Below are 16,571 nucleotides of genomic sequence, written 5' to 3'. Positions count from 1 at the left end.
TCCTTCCGGCTTCACCACATTTCCAATCAACTAATGAAGCCACCAATACACTATAAATCACTTCTATATTTTCTATGAAAGGTTCTCCTAGAGATGGAGAAAATACATGTATATAAATAGAGAAAACAATATAAGGATTTGTTTAAAATACAAGTTATTACAATTGGTATAGCTTGCACTGGTAAAGAAATTTTGTGATCATACTCATCACAACATCACCAACACTGGTATTTTCTTATCCTTCACATCACGGAAAATGAAATGAAATTTTCTCTTGTCCGAAGATAGTTACTCTAGGATGGTTGGGATGGGTATTTGCCTCATTCCTTATGGAAACTACTGCAACCTTGCTTTCAGAAGCCGTGGCCCCCTCGTTGTAAATACTAACTTCTGCATCTTTTAGACATGGGAGGTGCTCAATACCTAAGTATAAGCCATAGGCTTCTGCTACTGACACATAGAATGGCACCTGAAGCTTCTCAACCTTTGGCAATGCCCCTTCCTCAAACAGAAGGTATCTTGCACCTGCGAAATAGTAACTATGAATAAAGTAGAATTCCTTCAAGCTGCGGAATCCATTGCCTTGTACAATAAGCCTTTCTTTTCGAACAGTCTTAAACCATAACTCCAATGAAATCAAAGCAGGCATCCTTCCAAGTATGTTGATATCCTCCTCCGTTATTTCACTCAGATTGATGTTGAGATGTGTAAGGCTGGTCACTGTTGGTGCAAGCCACTTTGGAGGTTTTGGCAAATAATAGATGGCACTCATAATGAACAATTGTAGCGACGATGGCAGAGGGCACCATGAATCTAAGAAGTCAAGGGGAGTTGAATCTTTACTTTGTATCCTAAAGGACTGGAGACTATACCTGCCAAGCTTGCATAGTGAGGAAAACAACATCTCTTCATGCCTCTTGTACTTGTCAGATCCTCCACCGTTGAACACCACATGGAGTTCAGTCAAATTGGTCAAGTTCTCGAGCTCCTCCACTGCTCCAACTGAACTCGTTGTTATATTAAAGCCTGAGATCTCACATAAGCTCTTCATCTTTCCAATCCCACTTGGTATCGTTGTTTCCCCGTAAAAAATACATCTTGCAGTGAGAAGATATTGTAGTTTACTGAGCTGAACGATTCCAGCAGGCAACTCTTGGATATATGTATCCCTAAGATCTAGTGTCACCAGATCATGCAGCGTTACAACTCCTGATGGTCATTTGATATGCATGTACTTCGAAGGCTAAGGTACTTTAGTTTGAAAAGTTTGTTGATATTGTTCAAATCATACTCCTTCAAACCCTCACAACCTTCAAAATCCAATACACGCAAACTTTCAAACTCAACAAGGTTAGGCATTTGCTTGATGCAGCCTGAAACAGTAAGAGACCGAACATGGTGGAGTTCTTTACTTGCCAATGTCGATGCAAGCTCCGAGTTAATGTGCTGGACTGATAGTCGTCGAATATAACAATTGGAATTTGGTAACACCATTTGGCCACCTAGCACGGTGATGAAATTCTCTTCAGCCGCCTTTGAAATAGCAAACTCAAGCATCAAGTCATGGACTCGACATGCACGAGCCTTACCATCATAACCAATGTCCATTGGTTGGACTATGCTTTTGTTGATAAGCTCATAAAAATTGTTCTCTGCAACCTCTTGTCGGCTCTGCCCACGCTCTTCAGAAATAAAGCCTTCCGCTATCCACCGCCTAACCAATGTATCTCTCTCAATCTTGTAATCCTCAGGAAAATTACTAAAGTACAACAAACATGTCTTGAGATTAGGTGTAAGAGAACTGTAGCTAAGGGATAGTATGCTCTTCATGCCCTCTAGACTTTGACTTTTATCAAGTGCAAAACCAATCGACTTCCGAATCTTCTCCCGTTCATTTCTTACAGCTGGTCTACTTGCCAACAAACCAGATATACTTATTATTGCCAATGGTAGACCTCCACATTTTCTCAAGATTGCATCGGAAACATCTTTCAATATATCAGGGCAGCAATCCTCAGAGCCGAAGATCCTATTGAAAAACAACTTCTTAGAGTGAAGATCACTCAGAGGTTCCATATAATAGATGCGATCATCCTCAACTTGACAACATGAGCTTGCTACGTCAAAAATACGTGTGGTCGTTATAACTCTGCTTGAACAATTATTTTCTGGAAAAGCACACTTGATAGTATTCCATGCGGACGTTGACCATATATCATCAATAACAACAAGATACCTATAGATTAGTAGATACATCAGGCATTATGATACAGATTTAAAAAGGAAGCACACAACGGCCAATTCATTCAAATAATAATTATACTCAAAGGTAAAATCTAGTGTTTTAGTTTGGAATAAAAGCAATTTTATCGCTGCGTAAAATTATCGTTTTAGTTTGGAATATTCTTCCACAATACACTTCTGAAATAAGAACTTTACACGTAGTTACTCTACTACAGTGACCTATCAAGGACTTCAGAATGGCGATCACACACGCGTGCACACGCACACAGTGTGCGCACAGACACATACAATGGTCTTGTACGAGCACCACAATCCTACACATAGGTTCAAAAATTATCGAAAGGATGACATGATCATTTCCATTGATAAAAGCCTTATGTATAACACATACAAACACGCTGGATTAAAATTCGCTTAAAATATAATGAGGAGTTCGGCAGAAATTAGGTATACATTCAAAACTCTAGAAAATTGCAACAACATATGCTTCAATGAACAATTCAAATTACCTTTTATCTTGTAGCAGCTCCCTTAGCTTTTCAATGGATCTCTTTTCATCCCAAAATTGAATGTCCTTTGTAAATACATCGTGGCATGGCACTTGGGAGATTATATCCTTGATGATTTTTCTAACATCGGGCTTTTGCGATACGGATACAAAAGCATGGCAATGAAAATGCTCTCTGATCTTACGGTAGACTTCATTTGCTAGTGTTGTCTTTCCCAACCCACCAAATCCAAAAATAGACAAAAACCTGCAACGCCTGCCCAAGCTGTTTTCCGCATCTAGTGCCCACTTGGCAAGATCATCTCTAGGATCTTCAATACCCATAAGATGTGCCTCCTCGATAAAAAGAGCAGCCAGACGTGGATCGACAACTGCATGACCAGAAGTGCCACAAACCATATCATCAAGCTTGTAGCTAGTCCTCTGATCTTTTACTGACATAACACGAGCCTTGAGTTCAACAATTTGCTTGGCAATTTGGCGCCGGGATCCAAGTGTCTTCAGACGACGAGCGCTCCTGCGGAAGAACTCCTTGATGCCGCGGTGGTGGTGGTGCCTGGCGCCAGGACTGCCGAGGCGGTGAATGAACTTGTCGACGCAGTCCTCGGTATCATAGGCCAACTCCCTGACCTCCGATATCCATGCCTTCACTTGGATATCGGGATCTTGTAGCATCGTGTACTTTTGGAGCGCAGCATGCATGTTGCTAAGCTCAGACCTGAGGGAGCGCATCTCACGGCGGACCCCTTTCAGTCGGGCGTACTCGCCGGCGAGCAAATCGTTGAGTTTCACCAGCAGGGGCCCGAAAGCGCCATGTGAAGCGCTCACCACAGCCTCCATATCGATGTCTCTCGTTTGTGTAGTGGTTGTGTGCTTGCAGTGCAAAGGAAGCTCAGGGAGACGACCAAGCTAGCCAAGCATTTGTGCGGGTGCACGTATGTATTAATGTATACCAGCCCTTAGCTTTCCTTTTTTTTTTTGAAACTGAGCCCTTAGTTTTCCTGCTCCCAAAGAAAAGAGTCGTGAGAGTACAAGCTTTTTCTTTCTTTTCAAGCAGCCAGTGACTGGACCTTGATTTCTTTTTTGATAGTGCAGGGAGACGTACGTACGACCAAGCTGTAAAAGGAATTGCGAGTGCAGTACAAGCTTTTATTTCTCTTTTGAAAGAGCAGCCTGTATACAAATAGCAATGGCTGGCGTGTCTGCCAGATGCCATATTGGTCAGACAGAAAAATCTTAGTTTACGAGGACTCGGTAACATATCCATCGAGCAATTGGGGCGGGGAGAGCACCATCAACCAAGTATCATGTTTTCTATGGGAAACGCTTTAGCTTTGTGGACTCCGCGTTGGAAAAATACACACAGCCATCCGCACAAGTCTACGATAGTGCCGAGAGCTTTTCCATAGGCACGAAACCGACGCCTCGAAGGAGGGGCCGTCCCCGCTGCCGGTCATGGCCGGCCAGGGATTTCGCTCGAACTAGATCCTCGCCACCAGTAGCGCCTCCTGTACGGAACCGGCGATCAAGAGAAAGCGCGACCCGACTAGGCTGGCCCGCACGCCGAATAGGGGAGGAGGGAAGGCGCCAGATCACGCGCACCGACCGCCGCAGAAGCCGCCGCCGGCCGCCAACGACCATCGGATCCCGCCGCCCGCACGGCCGGGACGCCAGATCCACCGCCCGCACGGCTGCTACCCGGCCGTGCCCTGCCAATGGAGCCGCTGCTCCAGATCCGGGGTTCCCCACGCAGAGGCAGGGCAACCGAGGCCCCGCCGCCACCATCCTTGGCACCCCGGGTTTGCCCGGCGGCTGCCTCGGGCGGCGGCGAGGAAGGGAAGAGGGAGGGGGGTGAGGAGGAGGGGCAGCTAGGGTTGGGAGGAGGAGGGGCGGCTCCTCCTGCGACCCCCGTGTCGCCTCCCCCGGCGACGGCGGGGGAACCCTAGCCGCGCGGCCGCGGCCCCCTCCCCACCTCGCTCCACCTCCTCGCCGCCGCCTGAGGCAGCCGCCGGGCAAGCCCGGGGCGCCAAGGATGGTGGCGGCGGGGCCTCGGCTGCCTGCCTCTGCGTGGGGAGTCCCGGATCTGGAGCGCGGCTCCTTTGGCGAGGCATGGCAGGCTCCGGCGAGCAGCCATGCGGCGGTGGATCTGGAGCCCTGGCCGCACAGGCGGCGGGATCCCGGTGGTCGTTGGCGGCTGCCGGCGGCTTCTGCGGCGGTCGGCGCGCGTGATCTGGCGCCCCCCCTCCTCCCCTGTTCGGCGTGCGGGCCAGCCTGGTCGGGCCGCGCTTCCCTTGGTCGCCGGTTATGTACAGGAGGCGCCGCTGGTGGCGGGGATCTGGTTCGGGCGAAATCCCTGGCCGACCATGACCGGTCGCGCCGACAACGATGCCTGAGGGCGCCGTTCCCCTCCTTGGAGGCGTCGATATGGACTGATCTCCTCACTTCCCATTCCCCTAGGTCTCCCGGGCGAAAGCCCTAACTTTGTTGGGCAGCGGCGGCGCTCACGGTGCCGTTCCCTTATTGAAGGCGTCGCTTTGGGGATCTTGGGGTTGGGTGGCGCTTGTGGGTGGTGGGTGACGGCGGTGATGCGGAACTATCCTAGCATGGATCTACGTCTGTTGCTTGGAGATGGGCTAGCGTAGGTGGAGGTCATCGTTTGGCGTTGAAAGAAGATCTAAAACCCTAAGCTGAGCAAAGCCTACATGCTCTTCTTAGAGAAGAAGAACTAAAATGGGCCTCGCGTGCTAAGGTTCTCAAGGTTGTCCAAGGGGATGACAATACACAATTTTTTCACATGATCGCGAACGGGAAACATCGAAAGAAGAGGATAATCAAGCTTGAACAGGACGAGGGGACCGTGGTGGGTCATGAGAACCTAAATTCTTATATATCCAACTATTATTATAAACAACTTTTTGGGCCACCAGCGGAGAATAAGGTCTCCCTGGATGAATCTGTCTTGGGTGATATCCCTCAGCTATGGGCAGAGCAGAATGAGGTTCTATCTGCACCTTTCACTGAGAAAGAGGTTCTCGATGCAATTTCTCAAATGAAATCGAATAAAGCACCGGGACCAGACGGGTTCCCTGCGGAATTCTATAGGAAATGTTGGCATATTATTAAGGATGATCTTATGCCTATGTTTCACGATTTCTTCAATGACCACCTTGAACTGTTTCATCTTAACTTTGGTATGATTACGCTGTTGCCAAAGAAAGAAGAAGTGGCTCGCATCGAGCAGTTTAGGCCGATTTGTCTTCTCAATTTGAGTTTCAAAATATTCACGAAAGTGGGTACTAATAGACTGACATGGATCACCCATTCGGTGGTGCAACCAAACCAGACGGCTTTCCTGCCGGGAAGACATATCCTAGAAGTGGTCGTTGTCCTACATGAACCGTTACATGAAATTAATTTGAAGAAACTAGACGGGGTTATATTCAAAGTGGATTTCGAGAAGGCTTATGATGAAGTTAAGTGGCCTTTCCTTCAGCAGGCAATGTGTATGAAGGGTTTTAGTGAGACATGGCGGAACGAGGTGGGTTCTCTTGTCCAAAAAGGTAGTGTCGGAATAAAGGTTAACGATGATATCGGCCATTACTTTCAGAATCATAAGGGCTTGAGACAAGGGGATTCGATGTCTCCTCTCTTGTTCAATATAGTGGCTGATATGCTAACCATTCTGATCGGCAGGGCCAAGGAGAACGGCCAAGTTGGTGGACTTGTCCCACATCTGGTTGATGGGGGAGTATCCATCCTTCAGTATGCTGATGACACTATCCTTTTCATGGAACACGACATTGCACAACCTCGAAATATGAAATTAGTGCTATGTCTATTTTAACAATTGTCGGGACTAAAAATTAATTTTCGCAAGAGTGAACTGTTCTGCTTTGGTAGGGCTAAAGAGGAATAAGATGCATATAGATAACTGTTCATGTGAATTAGGTTCTATGCCATTTAGTTACTTGGGCATACCGATTCATCATCGCAAACTTTCGAATAAAAAATGGAAATGCATCGAAGATCGAATTGAGAAAAGCCTAAGCTGCTGGAAGGGCAAGCTAATGTCGTATGGAGGTCGGTTAATACTTATTAATTCAGTATTAACTAGTATGCCGATGTTCTTGTTATCTTTCTTCAAAGTACCCAAAGGGGTATGGAAGAGATTAGATTTTTTTCGATCTCGGTTTTTTGGGCAGTCTGATGAGGCTAAAAAGAAATATCGCCTGGCCAGATGGGATATCATATGCCGGCCTAAAGACCAGGGAGGTCTCGGTACTGAGAACCTGGTAATTAAAATAAATGCCTCATTAGTAAATGGTTGTATAGGCTTTTAGTTGAGACGGAGGGTATGTGGGCACAAATATTACGTAATAAATACTTGCACTCTAAAACTCTTACCCAGGTGATTCACCTTTGTGGAAAGGGCTTATGAGAACAAAAGAGTTGTTCTTCCATAGGGCCAAATTCTTAGTTGGTAATGGAATGACAACTAGATTTTGGGAAGACACGTGGTTAGGGAGACACCTCTAGCCATGCAGTATCCCACCTTGTATAATATTGTACAATGTAAGGAGGATTATGTGGGCATAGTATTACAATCGATACCCTTAAATATCCAGTTTAGGCGATCGTTAGTTGGGGAGCGATGGAACTCCTAGATGCACTTGGTACAGAGGTTCAATTATCCGACCAACCTAATTCGTTTCACTGGAAGCTAGCTAGAAACAGTGTGTTTACGGTACATATATATCAATGTATGTGGATCTAATTAACTCTGGCCCAATCCCGAGATCAGTACATATCTGGAAAGTTAAGGTTCCCTTGCGTATTAAATTTTTTAGTGGTTTCTACACAAGCAAGTGATCCTCGCCAAAGATAATTTACAAAAGAAACATTGGGTAGGCAGTGCACGATATTGTTTTTGTGATCAAGACGAAACAATACAACACCTATTTTTAGATTGCCCTCTCGCAAAATTACTTTGGTGAACGGTTCATATAGCCTTTAACATTATTCCTCTAGTTAACATTGAATCGTTATTTGGGACGTGATTAGCTGGAATAGATCATATTACTGCGTCTCGTATTCGGATTGGAATATGCGCGCTTCTTTGGGCTATATGAAACTGCATGAATGACATGATTTTTAACAGATAACACATCTTAAACTTTTTGCAGGTAATCTTCAGAGCTACGGCTTGGATCCGTATGTGGTCCTTACTCACTCCTATGGACTTCAGGGAGGCTTTGGTTACTGGGTGCAACCAATGAGAGATGGTAGCACGGGCTATATTCAACCGGTCTGGATGGCGGTCTCATAATAGGATTGGAGTCTAGGGATCTTGTCCTATTATACATACCGGTTGTGGTATTGAGTTTTATCTTTGTTTTTTTATTTTGCTCCGCTTGCGAGCTGTAATAAATCTAAGACCTTGTATTTTTTTTGAGACTTTTAATAAGATGGCTGCATGCATCGCTTAGATGCAGAGGCTGAGGCAAGCTTGCTTTTTCAAAGAAAAAAAAACGAAAGGGAATTGCGTCCCAGAAGATTGGCGATAGTTCCTGCGGAATAACCGAGAGGATGTTCAGAGGTCACTGCCACTACCTCTGCCCAAGATCCTGGATCGCAACCGAAGAGCATGTCTCCACAAAAGATCAACTTATAATGTGAGCGGGAGCTTATCTCCACTGAAAAGATCGGCGACTTGTTGAGCTCCTGAAGGTTGGAGAGTACGCGGCTTTAACCTTTTTTAATGAGTCCACGGACGAAGCTATTGTTCTGTCGAATATTGAGTAAAATCATTGATTAAGGAGAAGGAGGATGTTGTTTTTTCTTTTCTTTTGAATAAAAAAAGAGGGTATACCCCTGTTCTCTGAATCCATTGATGCACGCAGTCCGCAGCTACCATTAACGTATCAAGTATCGAGTATAATAAGAGCCAAACAATTGAATTCCAAACCTATTAGAAACAAAATCATTCTCGTAATTCCCTGTAGCCAAACATAAAGGCGCATATTCCCACATGTATTTGGGTAAATGAGGCTTGCTCCCCTTTTTGAAAAAATGTATTTTGTTACGGTTAGGGTGAATCCGCTCAGCTAGTTCCTTAACATGTTTGTGATGGTTGTGGGTGGTGAGAGATTAAAAGCAACGTGAATTGTGTGCCAAACTGGCCTAGGAAAAGGGCAAGATAAAAATAGGCGGTGTATCTTTTCCAACTGCTCACGGTAACAATGCTTTTTGCTACATTATCATCTGCGCTTGGTTAAGTTGTCCTTCGTCTAAGTACACTCCCTTACACAAATACCACATGAAGATTTTGACTTTTAAGGGGACTTACATTTTTCCAGGATATTCTTAATGGAACGGTGTAACTCTTGTTGACTATGTCAGCATACGCTAATTCCTTTATAACACTAAGCTCTCTAGTTTTAAAGAGTCAACATTCAAATGTGGTCTCCAATTAGAATTGGGTCACCCGATTTTGACCAGGTCAACAATTTCTTAAAGCTCTCTCATTCAATTCTTTTATATTATACACTATGCTTTCTAATTTTTAAGGCCTCACAATTAGTTGAGGTATTCAATTTAGAATTGGGTCAATCGATTTTGACTGGGTTAACACTATCTCAAGCTCTCCCATTCAATTCTTTAATTCACCATGTCCCCTAATTTGAATCTCTTTCATTCAATTGAGGTATTCAATTATGGATTTGATATACAATTTTGACCGGGCCAACGATTTTCCAAATCAATCGGCAGCAATCGGTCTATAAAAACATATCCGTCATTCAATCCCGCGCATCCTCCCACCGCCTGGAAAAAAAGAAGCGCCACCATGTGATATTGTAGCACCAATATAGTAGTACATGCAACCACCGACACAGAAATTTCCCCACATAAATATAGGTTGGTTTGTGGATAACACAGAACCACACCACGAAAGATGCACCAAATAACCGCGTTATAAACAAAAATAAAACACACTCTATCATCTCCCACCACCCGCCAAACTAAATATTCCATCGCTCAATATAAGGGGTATTAGTTATGCAGAAAGTCAAATTTCTTTAACTTTGACCAAGTTTAGAGCAAAAATATCGACATCCACAATATTAAACAAAAAAATATGGAAATTTATTTCTGATGAATTTAAAAATACCGATTTGATATTATGGATTTTGATATATCTCTCTACCGCTTTGATCAAACTTGCAAGGTTTGAATTTTAAAAAAAAATCTTATATTTTGAAACAAAGTGATTTTTTAATGAACCCAACAACACCAACGGTGCAGCAAAGCGCGCCCAACCCTTATAGTCTGCCCACTAAGCTCCATAGAGGTGGAAGCACTCTCAATCAATTTGAGGTCTCCAATTTGAGATTTGGTCCACAATTTTGACTTGGTCAACGGGGCCATGAATTCTCGTTCTGTTGCATCTCTAGGGGCACGAGATTCTTTTATTGTTGTGCTGGCTGTGTCGGCACGAAAAAGACCGCGTGGAGGTGAAGAGAAGGAAAAACATAGGCGGTTGTGCGCAAAGCCGACTTGGCGAGATCTTGCGACTGAGAGTAGGTCGCTTGAGGGGAGTTCGGCATTTGGTGGTTGCAGGTACACATCTAGGAGTGGCATCTTCCCCAGTCGGTCATTCCACGGCCGGATGTTCGACGGTTGCAACGTCGACAGCTGGTCCAGTGTTTTCTGGCTAGGCATTCGGTGGTTGAGATCTCATCGGCTAAGAGTGGTGTCTTTTTCTTTCCTTTCTTCGTTGTCTTCCCATGTGTTGATGTGTTCTTCACACTTCCTTTTGAGTATCTAGATTTTTTGTGTGTTACCTTCCTCATGCAATTGATCGTATCCATGTTATTTGTCGCGGCATTAGAGTGTGATGGTACATTAATTGGGTTGGCTTGTTGTTGACAGGCTTCATGAGTTTGGGTTGGATTTGTGCTAGGTGTTTTCTTAAATTGGTTGTTGGGCGTTTCTATTATCGTGAACCGCCGATGCTTCCTCTTATGACGGTTGTGTGCATGGATTGAAGGTCCGTGGTGTTATTTTGTTGTCTTGGCATGACACAGAGAGAAATGCTTGTTTTTTTGATTTTTGGTTGGTGTCGTGTATTTTATTGTGATGATGTGTGATAATGATCAGATGTAGTTCCTCCGAGGTAATATGATGAAGTATTATAGCCATCCATACTATCATGGTAGGGGGCTGCCAAACCATTTTTACATGTCGTTAATGTTTATGTAAGCAAGCGAAGATTGATGTATGTTCGTGCGCTAAGTGCAGTCGGTTGTCCTAACGTATACATATGAGGATGTTGCGGTCCATCTGTGGAAGCTGCATAGCAAAGCACGTGAAATATTTCTAGTACTTTTTATATGGTATTAGATGACTACGCAAGGTTAAAATTTAGAATATCGGTCATTGTTGTTGGAAATATTGTTGTGGAATTCTATATTTTGTGGTCCAAATAAAAATTTAGTTCCACCATAAGAACAGTGGCATACAATTGTGGATATCTATCAAGTGTGGTTCAAAAAATATAACCAGGGTTCATCATATCGATAAGCATATAAAATGTTTTGAACGTAATCCAATAGTATAATAAAGATTTATCACATGAATTGTAAGACACAATTATGAATATACTAGTTGTGTTCCTATAATAATACGGCACGCCATATCAATCTGCTTAGAATGTTGCTTTACTATGTGACTTTTTGAGCTATAATCTTTTAATAGTAACTAATAGGTATGGTATGCGATGCACGTATATATCAAAAGACATTTTTAGACCAAGAACGTCATGAAGAAAAACACATGTATAAGACCGTATTGATATTTGTCTAGATGCTTAATGAACTTAATACAAAAATAAGCATATTCAAGTTAACAGCTGGTGAATACAAGACAATGATATGTTTTGTTCACTCTTGTTTAAGTCCTTTTCCCCTCTTATTTACAATATGTGGCGTTGTGCTTCAAAGATACAACAATAACCGTTATTATTTTGTAAAAAATGTGCAACCAAAGTTAGTAGGGAAAATAGGATTTTTATTAACATTAAGTAATTATTTAGTGATATTGTTTTCACCACTTTGTTTATTTCCAGTAGTCAAAATTGAAAAGTTTGACCAGAAGCTTTTTCATCATCATCTACAATTTGATATAGAGAGAGACATGACTCTGTTTATTTAAAATTACTTTGCATGTTATTTTTCATTGGGATAAAATTTTGGCCAATGATTACACTAACTTTGCTCCAGCACTAGCAATATGAAGGCCCAAGTACTAAGTAGGTTTAATGGACCTAATAACCATAACAGGGCCAAAAAATACTTCCACTTGGATATATCGCATATCATGAAATCAATATAAAAGCACAAACATCGAAAATGTAATTTTAATTAACAAATAAGGTCTTAATACACCATTTATATGTGATTATATGATACACAATGATGATTATAAGATACGTGTACTTGACTAAAACAATTATTCAATAAATACTGTGTAGTGGAGGGGGGAGGCTCCCCTACCCTAATATATAAGGTGAGAAGGGGTCCACTTCATATTTCTAACTTGACTAGTCCTTTGTTATTGGTAGAGTTAGATATCTATTCATTAATTTTTACGTTGTGTACCTGAAAATTTAGGGATACACATACCCAAACCAGTACTTGAAAATTATTTCACACTACCTTATTGTGATATATCTGTTGTATCATAATTCTTCCCCCTAACGCATCCGGACCAACAATCGGGAGCATAGCTAGAGATCCTTGACACAATATTCCTCTTTCTGACACCTTTTATGTTGCCTATAGTGTTGGCTCTACAATTTGAGCAGTGGTGATGGGGCGTCTGTGGGTAATGTCTGGGATACTCTTATGGCCACAACTCTATACAATGTTGGCGACGTCTCTACTCTAGAGCTGCAATTGCTCTACAACATGCTATAACAAAGTAACAGAAATACTTCCACTTGTAAATATCGCATATCAGGAAAATGATTTTAATGGTATAAACATCAAAATATAATTTTAGATAGCAAATAAGGTCTTAATACACCATTTATATGTGATTATATGATACACAATGATGATTATAAGATACATGTACTCGACTAAAACAATTATTCAATAAATACTATGTAGTGGAGGGGGCAAGGCCCCCCTACCCTAATATATAAGGTGAGAAGGGATCCACTTCATATTTCTAACTTGACTAGTCCTTTGCTATTGGTAGAGTTAGATATCTATTTATTAATGTTTACGTTATGTACTTGAAAATTTAGGGATACACATACCCAAATCAGTACTTGAAAATTATTTCACACTTCCTTATTGTGATATATGTGTTGTATCATAATTCTTCCCCCTAACGCATCTGGACCAACAATCGGGAGCATAGCTAGAGATCCTTGACACAATATTCCTCTTTCTGACACGTTTTATGTTGCCTATAGTGTTGGCTCTACAATTTGACCAGTGGTGATGGGGCGTCTGTGGGTAATGTCTGGGATAGTCTTATGGCCACAACTCTATAGAATGTTGGCGATGTCTCTACTCTAGAGCTGCAATTGCTCTACAACATGCTATAACAAAGTAACAAAAATACTTCCACTTGTATATATCGCATATCAGGAAAATGATTTTAACGGTATAAACATCAAAAATATAACTTTAGATAGCAAATAAGGTCTTAATACAACATTTATATGTGATTATATGATACACAATGATGATTATAAGATACGTATACTCGACTAAAACAATTATTCAATAAATACTGTGTAGTGGAGGGGGGTAAGGCCCCCCCTACCCTAATATATAAGGTGAGAAGGGGTCCACTTCATATTTCTAACTTGACTAGTCCTTTGTTATTGGTAGAGTTAGATATCTCACTACTAGGGAAAAGCCTAGCAGTAGCGCGCATTAAATGCGTATCAGTAGCGCGGGTGGCCGCACTACTGATACGACGCTACAGCTAATGCTTATCAGTAGCGCGGTTCTACCCGTGCTGCTGCTTTCTAGGTATAGCAGCAGCGTCTGTACGCAACACGCGCTGCTGCTAATAGATGCAGCGCCCTTTAACAAAGAGCGCTACTGCTACGAGCACGCTGCTGCTAAAGTCATACCCCGTGCTACTGTTATTAGTTTTTGAAAAAAAATTGCTCCATATTTTTTGCTGCTGAATTTTGTTTAGGGCTTTATACAATAATCTCTAGCATATCATACACATACAAATGTAATCATAGCATATACATACAAATAGTCTCATCAAATTATGTCATCATCCAACACAAAGTGGTCTCTCGTCATCATCTCGAAAATAGCGATATATGCAAGTCTCGAATACTTGCAACTACATCGTCATCCATCTAAACAATGATATACCCGAGAATAGCTATCACTATAAGTGATAGCGAAACTATGCAGTACATGAGGCGGCGGTTATGAGTCCTCTCTCGTGCTAGCGTGAACCTCAAGTAACTAGCTTCTGCTTCTTGTCTGCTTTTGAAGCCTTTATGGCTAGCGCCCGAGACCCCCTCCACTTGCGCCTGACATGTAGGCCACTCGTCGTACACTCCCGGAACCTTCCCTTTGTACACGACATAGCACTCCTTCTTCGTCATCAAGAATCTAGGTACCTGTTAGAGATGCATCTTCATCAAGAGAATGTACGATGCAACAAAATATACTAGAGCAACACGAAAAAGAAAGGGTTAGCAACTAGATGCAACATATAGTACACAAACTAATTAACTAGAGGTACACAGGTCATCGTACCCAAACTAACAAAGTAGTGTTACGCATGTTCGGCAGGGACCGTGGACATCACAAAGTTTCATCGCTACAGAAAGTATACAAGTTCAACCGACACATATCATCGTCATCGGCATCGTAAATCACTAGAAGTTCCATCCTTCCATATCATCAAGGATGGACCCTAGCTTCTTGAACGGCGTGCGGTCATGACGTTGCATGCCTATGCGAGTTCGGACATCAGCTCGCGATATAGGGCCGTGGTGGAACATCCCCTTCTCATCGACGACTTCTTTCATGATGATCGTCGCAATGTCCCTTTGGATGCGAAAGAAGTCATCTCTAAGTTTATAATCCGCTTCTCCATGAGATTCTACGCACTTGCAGATATGATCATCGTTTCTGCTTGTCATGCAAAGCTTTTGGTGATCCGTGCTTAACTCAATCATGAGATGGAGGAGGTAGAATCCATCTTTCTTGCTTGGTTTTGGGACATGGATGCAGCAAAAGTTAGTTTTATGCAGGAAACCCAATTTCTTGTTCATTTGTTTCCTGATCTGCAGGTGGCCACCCCTAATGATGAAGCCTTGGAGAGCATCATCTAGAATATTCATTATGTGGGTGTAGTCCTTCTTCTCGTAGTCTCTGGAAGGGTCGAAATACACGGCGTGGGAGACTCGCGGGTAAAGAACGATAAGGATGGCACGCCCTTTGCTACGGGGAAAAAGATACCTCAAATTATTCTCCATATGAGCGAGAAGGAATGATTGAAATGTACGAAAAGGTTGTCCAAAACTGACTTACTTTGGATGATAAGGCAGGAGGACAATTTCCTGGTCCTTATTCTATACCATGAAGTTTTGGAGGTACTCCCTAGCAGTTTCACGCTCAAAGTCGCCGAGAGTCAAGAAGGACTCGTGCATGTAGTACGGATCCGCCACACAGATTTGCGAGACTTCTTCTCTCTTCATGACGGAGCTCATTTGTAGCGCAAAAAGGCGGGCGATTGTAAAATCGAGCCGCCTTGTCAGAAACATCTCGAAGATATGGTCAAACCGCAGGAAGAACACCTCCGCAGGCCGTGTGTTGACGTAGCACTTCCCCTCAGGCACACGAGCCGCGTATGTCGGATATCCTGGATCCTTCAAGGCTAGTAGGTTTTCTCAGTCGACAACACATGGTCGTGCAGTCTCTTGAGATCCCCTGATAGTGCCTCCAGCGGTTTCGGCAGTAGCATCGGCTCGCCCGTGTCATGGAACATGGCCGCACCTTTGACGGGTACACGCTCTTCAAAATCCACCATCTGGCTGCTATGTGCTCTGGCTTGTTTGGAGGCAGCTATCTTCCCCGGTCTCTTCCTCTCCTTTTTCTTGGGCAGACCTTCCAGACCCTTCCTTAACCCCTGCCCCAGTGTTGCCAGGCTAAGCACTGTAGGACCCCCGGTAGTTGAGCCTGTGTTGAGTTGGCATCTTCAGGCGTATCCTGTGAGGATTTCATGAAGAGAGACTTCTTGCAATCCCTGCTAGGACATTCCTGCCCAGTCAGATCATCCATATCCTCATCAGTATGCTGATACCCCGATTCCTCATATGGCTGACTCATCATATCTAAGTCACCGTCATAGGCGCCTGTATTGAGGAAACCCATTGGGTCCTCCGTCTCCTCCATCTCATCATCCATTCTCTGTTCTACGGGGCCGATTACATCAGCCACTATTGGACCCACTTCATCACGTTGTCCGCCGCTCTCACCCGACACTACAGGAGCTGGTAATTGCATAGGCGGGGTGGTGGTCTCCATACATGCTTTTTGATGTGTGGTTATTGGTGTGCTCTTGGCCGGCTCCGGACGAAGAAGATTCTTCGGCCATAGCAGCACCCAATCCTTGCAGCTTCCAGTCCGCAGCGGGGCCTCGTCGTCCTCTCCCCCTAGGCATACTGGAGTAGGCAAATCCTCATGCCCCGATGTCACACTCGACAAGTTAACCCTGAAGTGCCCAGCGGGCATCGGCTGGTTGTGGAACGTGAGTTCCAAGGGCT

General features: G+C 43.5%; 1 pseudogene; it reads right to left on the bottom strand.

The window, feature by feature from the left end:
- Positions 1-247: 247 nt before the first annotated feature.
- LOC123165006 (disease resistance protein RGA5-like) lies at positions 248-3,592 on the bottom strand (annotated as a pseudogene).
- Between the last annotated feature and the right edge of the window lie 12,979 nt (positions 3,593-16,571).

This window comes from Triticum aestivum, chromosome 7D, assembly GCF_018294505.1.
Source record: "Triticum aestivum cultivar Chinese Spring chromosome 7D, IWGSC CS RefSeq v2.1, whole genome shotgun sequence".
Lineage (NCBI taxonomy): Eukaryota > Viridiplantae > Streptophyta > Magnoliopsida > Poales > Poaceae > Triticum > Triticum aestivum.
This window is presented reverse-complemented; position numbering and strand designations above follow the sequence as displayed.